The sequence below is a fragment of the Cebus imitator genome, unplaced genomic scaffold, assembly GCF_001604975.1.
Source record: "Cebus imitator isolate Cc_AM_T3 unplaced genomic scaffold, Cebus_imitator-1.0 Scaffold98, whole genome shotgun sequence".
Taxonomy (NCBI): domain Eukaryota; kingdom Metazoa; phylum Chordata; class Mammalia; order Primates; family Cebidae; genus Cebus; species Cebus imitator.
The window spans coordinates 517,397-523,784 of NW_016107413.1; the positions used below are offsets into that span (position 1 = coordinate 517,397).

General features: G+C 42.1%; 1 long non-coding RNA gene across 1 annotated transcript; it reads left to right on the forward strand.

Moving 5' to 3' along the window:
* Positions 1–3,659: 3,659 nt before the first annotated feature.
* LOC108309863 lies at positions 3,660–6,166 on the forward strand. The gene is made up of 2 exons (XR_001827531.2): positions 3,660–3,790; positions 5,734–6,166. It is a non-coding gene; the product is annotated as an uncharacterized LOC108309863 (long non-coding RNA).
* Positions 6,167–6,388: the final 222 nt, after the last annotated feature.

Consider the following 6,388-nt stretch of genomic DNA (forward strand, 5'->3'; position numbering starts at 1 on the left):
AGAGAAAACATTATTATCCATTAAACATTCCTTGGTTGTGAAGCAAATTCATGCTTCAGTCAAAAACACTGGTGTGTCTCATTCTTTGAAGCAGTCATCTTCCCTTCTGCACCAAATGAGCTACATGAATCCCATACAACATTGACAAAGAGAGACGGAGAAAAATCATTTCCTTGGATTCTGAATTCATGTTGATTATAATTTTCTTTCCTCTTCTTTTGACAAGCCAGTCTTATGTGCTGTCAAAGTAATTTTGTAGCATCTACTAAAGAAAAATAATTTGGAAAACACATCACATGTGCTAGCTGAGAGATATATCTTGTTGGGCAGGTGAAGCAGGATTCAAGGGGAATTTGCATCTCTTCCTGTAGTTTGGCTTGTATGTTTTATTATCAGAAACCAAAAAAGTTTTAATTCACCTTCTTCTGTTTTCTGGTGAATAAACAAAGGAAGATGTTTCGATAAACAGACTTAATGGGAGAAGTGGACATATTATACCTTTGCAGATAACTCAAATGTATAAGCCTAAGGAAACACGCTTATCAATTCTTCCCAACTGAATGGCTGTTTAGCTTGTGGGATTCTGATAATAAAGTAAATAAAATTAATACTTTTTTTCCACATAGTACTGCTGTAAATTACATGCAAAATTATCATATGTGCCTGGCCAGGATGAAAACACCTTGAGATCAAGTGTTTACTATAATACTAATGTGTAGATGGTAGAGTCCTTTTGGCTAAAAAGCAAGAGAGCACCTTTCTTAGAGGTACATAATGTGGCTTCCAAACACTAAAACTTGTTTCTGGGTTGCAATTCGAATCGGCAAAGACTGAGTGTGAATAATACACTTGATTTTGTTGACACCTGTTATTTTATTTTATTTCTGGCTATAGACAGGGTCTTGTTCTGTCACCCAGGTAGTCACAGCTCACTGTAGCCTCAACCTCCTGGGCTCAAGCAATCATTTCTCCTCAGCCTCCCAAATAGCTGGGACTACAGGTGTGCACTACCACACCTAGCTAATTAAAAAAAAAAAAAATTGTAGAGATGAGACCTCACTATGTTGCCTGGGCTGATCTTGAGCTCCTGGACTCAAGCAATCCTCTGGCCTCAGCCTCAGCCTCCCAAAGGGCTGGAATTACAGGCATGAGCCACTGCACCTGACCTGCCAGCCATTCTTTTTAATTTCTGTTTAAATGTTTTACATTGTGATTATATTTCCTTAGAGTGAGGGAGCTTTAGCCTAGTCCCAAGATGGAAGGTGTAATCTCACAGGAAGTCCTAGCCACTTGTCTGCCCTCTGAAGTTCAACTAAAAGTGATTATGTGCCTTTGATCACACATTTGATTTTCAGTCTTAAGGAAGGTGTATGTGGGCACTATGCAACCATTCATCATGATACCAATAGGGATGGGGGTAACAGAAATTCCAGGCAGAAAAGGGTCCCTGGTGAAGTCCCACTCTCAAGCCGAAAAGCCTGAGACTGCAGCCCAAAGCGAGAATTTATATCCCCATTTTTCTACTGGAATACTGTCTTTTCCTAAACCACCCCTGGTCCTGCCCTGCCCCATTGTGTACCTATAAAGACCTCAGTCTCAGCTGGCAGAGAGGAGAAGCAGCTAGATGTCAGGGACTATGGCTGGACATCAGAGAGAAGTGGCTTGACTTCAGAGGGACAGCTTGACAGTGTAATTTCGGAGAAGAATCCAGCCAGAGATGGCTGGTCTTGAGGGAAAGGTTATCTACCCGTTCTATCCCCTTTTCAGCTCCCTTTCCCACTGAGGGCCACTTCCATCAGCAATAAAATTCCCTGCATTTATCATCCTTCAATTTGCTCATGCGACTTTATTTTTCCTGGACACTGGACAAGAGATCGGGAGCCATGAGTGTGGATACAAAAGGCTATCACACTGGCCCTTTGCCCTCACTGGTGGAAGGTAGCTGCCTCAGGTGAAAAGGCAGAGGGCTCACTTAGCTGTTAACACTTAAGCCACACACAGATGGCAGAGCTAAAAGAGCACAGTAACACACCCTCTGGGGCTTCAGGGGTCTCAGTCACCCCCACCTAGACGCTGCAGGGCCTGCATGAAGTTCACTCCTGACGGAGCCCAAAAGTCCTAGCACCCACTCATCCCGTGCTCCCTCCCTCAAGAGGTGCAATGCAGCAGGTCAGAGTAAGTGGAGTTTGATCCTGCTGGCGTTGAAGCAGTCAGCTGGTTCCAGCACTGGTGCACTCCAGTTCCCACCTCATTCACTTGCATGTCTCCTCCTGTGAGGAGTTGAGAGCAGCGGGCTGAATAAACAAGGCACCCCTGTCCCGAGTCCCACGAAAGGAGTCAGGGAAATAAGCTGCTTCATCACTCCTTTAAAATCTTTAATGACAGGCCGGGCGCGGTGGCTCAAGCCTGTAAACCCAGCACTTTGGGAGGCCGAGGCGGGTGGATCACGAGGTCAAGAGATCGAGACCATCCTGGTCAACATGGTGAAACCCCGTCTCTACTAAAAATACAAAAAATTAGCTGGGCATGGTGGTGCGTGCCTGTAATCCCAGCTACTCAGGAGGCTGAGGCAGGAGAATTGCCTGAACCCAGGAGGCGGAGGTTGCGGTGAGCCAAGATCGCGCCATTGCACTCCAGCCTGGGTAACAAGAGCGAAACTCCGTTTAAAAAAAAAAAAAAATCTTTAATGACAGGAGAAAATTCTCATGGGAGAATTATACTATTTCTAAGTGAAAAAAAAAATAGAATACAAGCTATTTAAATAGTATAATTTCCACTGAGTAAGAAAAATGTACAGTTATTTGAAAGGAAATACATCTAAATGTTAATAGTGAGGCTCGGAATCATTATTATTCCTCTTGTTGCCTTATCCTGTATTTATGAACTGTTTACAGTAAATGAGAGCTGCTTTTTATTTTTTGAGACAGTCTTGCTCTTTCGCCAGGCTGGAGTGCAGAGGCACGATCTTGGCTTACTGCAACCTCTGTCTCCCGGATTCAAGCGATTCCCCTGCCTCAGCCTCCTGAGTAGCTGGGACTACATACAGGTGCGTGCCACCATGCCCGGCTAATTTTTTGTATTTTAGTAGAGATGGGGTTTCACCATGGCCAGGATGATCTTGATCTCCTGACCTCATGATCCCCCAACTTTGGCCTCCCAAAGTGCTGGGATGAGGCATGAGCCACCGTGCCCAGCCAAGAGTTACTCTTATAACTTGATAAGTTCCTAAAAATTAGCTCCCCATTCTTGTTCTGTTACCCAGGTTGGAGTATCATGGCAAGATCACAGCTTACTCTAGCCCTGACTTCCTGGGTTCAGGTGATCATCTCTCCTCAGCCTCCCAAATAGCTGGGACTACAGGCACACACTATCAAACCTGCCTAATTTAAAAAATATTGTAGAGATGGGATCTCACTGTGTTGTCCAGGCTGGTCTTGAACTCCTGGCCTCAAGCAATCCTCTGGCCTCACCCTCCCAAAGGGCAGGGATTACAGGCATGAGCCATTGTGCCTGGCCTCCCAGCTGTTGTTGAAATATGCTGGAAAAATAACATTTTATACATTAAAAATAAGATATAAAAGAGGCTTTTCTAAGCTTCCCAAAACTTCTATCTTCTGCCATAACTTATTTTTCTTTATTCCCTTCTTGGTGGTCTCAGTTAATGTCATAATTTCAACTACTGATGTTACGACATAAACACCTTGGTCCTAGGTATCCACCCTTTGCCTTGTCCTTTAGTTCTAGTCCTGCAATACCAACCACTTGCCGAGTAGCTCTACATGGATATCTTGTAAGTACATTCAATATAAACCCCAAATCAAATCATGAATTGTCCTCCAAGGCCCACTTATGATCCTACCGACTCTGTTCCTGTTAACGACACCACTTTCTCAGTCATTAGGATATAATCACACTATCACACTGTTATCTTAACCCTCCCTTATCTTTCACATATAAACAATTGTCATCACATTTCACCTCAACAATGTTGCTTGAATTTAATTGCTCCTCTCCATTCCCACTGATAGTATCCTAATTATATCTCTCACTTGGACAATGGCATTGTACTTACCAAACACCTCACATTTATTAACCTTAATCTGCACAATAGTCAAATGATGTATGTACTCTTCTTATCATCTCTATTTTAGGTCACTTGCCCAAGGTCATAGAGTTTACAAGCAGAGCCAGGATTTGACCCCAGGCAGTCTAATGTCAGAGACTGTATCCATAATTTCCTGCCACATAGCCTCTAGATCAGTTATGGCAACAACAGCTATTCTAATTTTCCCTACAATTCTATGAAAGTAGCATTATCCGTATTTTAGAGATTTCGAAACCAAGGCTCAAGCAGGTTAAGAACAGAAAAATACCTGATGAGTTGTCGGCCTACGCACCCACCTGCCTTCATCAGATTAATTCTCTAAGTGCACCCGTCTGATTATTCCTTAAATAAGAAAAAGAGAAAAAATTGTGTCCTTATTGTCTTAAGGAAAAAAGTCCAAACTGTTATTTGGGCTTTCAAGGGCTCCCCATGCCTGCTCACTTTCTAGCTTCATCTGCAACTTGTCACTCAAGCTGGGTAGATCACCTTGCCTGAACTCATACATGCTTAAACTTCTATTTTCATTTCTTACCACCCATCCCAGTCACTGTGTATATATTCTGTGTATATGTTGAAAAAGTACCTTTGGGATTTTCACTAAACAGCAACCATAGATTAGGTATATTCTGAAGACTTCTTTGCCATTACATAGACCATGGAAAGAGCAAAGTCATTTAGTTTTTCCAAAGTGGGAAAACAGGCTTGGCAGAGCTATCTTCCTGCTTTCTCTCATGCAGTGGTGCCCCATGGTAATGCTGTCAGTTCAACAATGTATATATAAATAATAAAATGTAAAAAAAAAATTAGAGGATGGTGATGAGTAGAGCAGAAGCAAAAGGCAGGTTAAGTGTCCTTTAGCTATTAACCCTGAGAATGATGACTTGGATAGTCCCAGCCTGGAGACCGCTTTTGTCCAGATGGATTTTTTGTATTGGTCTTCTGCTGTAGTAGGCTAGAGCTTGTTTTAATCTTTTCCTCTTTCTCCCCTAGCTCCTCCACTTCTTCCTCCTCCCTCTTACACCTCTTCTCCTTCTTCTCAGATCTTTTCATCTAAGAAAGTCTTACTAGGAATTTCAATGTGAACAAGAGATTAAAAACAGAGCTGCTTTGCTAGAGGTGGGGTGGGGAGCCCAAAGCCTTCTTCATCTGCCCCTCGTCACATCCCCCCTCCTTGCACCTGAAGACTTTTCTGCAAAACCAGTTTCCAAGAGCTGTGTGGGCAGAGTGTGCATGTGCAGGCATGCATGCCTGTTTGGAGATGGTATGGAGAAAAAGGTGATTGTATTGTTCATAAAAATGTAACTTGCTCCAATGTACCCCCACTTTCTTTCTAAATTACTTGCTTTTATATTCTGGATTCCCTAGAACTTACATTGAAATGTCATACAACTACTATTTGTTTAGGGCTTGCTGAGCTGCTTTCATGCCGTGAGGATTGAGAAATATATGAAGCAGTCCCTGCCCAAGAAAGTGTATAATTTAATCATGAAGCGAAGGCTTCGTGAGAAGTCTTCATGAGAAGTCACCTTCCTGAGAGTTACTCAGTTACTCCAACATTCTAGATTTTCAGTTCTTATCTTTTGCTTGAACTTTGGCTCTAATACTTTAACTGCCTGTTTGCCTCCTAGACAATCTCTACTTGATTGTCCTACCCCTCACCTCAATTCGACATCTCTAAACCTGAAGCTATGTTTTCCTTTGTCGGGAAACCAAGATGTTTGTAACATCCACATCAGAGTTGTCTGCTAAACAAGTAAAAACATGGAGGAACAATAATAAACAGTGGAGATCATCAAAGTGACCAAAGTAACAAAAATAACTGGGGCTTTCTAAGAGCTACTATTAATGATTTGAAGCCCGTAACGTTTGAGAGGGAGTAGCTGTCTCCTGGAGTGAACATACACCTGCTATTACCTCGATAACCTCAGTTCCTTGCCTCTCATCCTGTCAGTATCTCTATGTTAATATGATTAAAGGCAGGGTTTTTAATATATAAACAGCTCTTAAATTACAAGTCAATAACTACATTTACAATGCAGCCAAATAAGCAGAAATCCGTTCTAAAAATGGAGAAAAAACTGACCATGATGGACACTCTAAAAGAAGGTACTATATGTAAAAAACAGTATTTATTATAATTTCCGGGTAGTGACTAGTATTTTACGGAACCCATAGATCAGGCATGTTCAGGGTGATATGGCCATAGACATGACTGGTATTTTCAAGAGTAATTTTGAACCCATCTTACATCCATATTGTAAAAACAAACCCTTGCAAAAAACT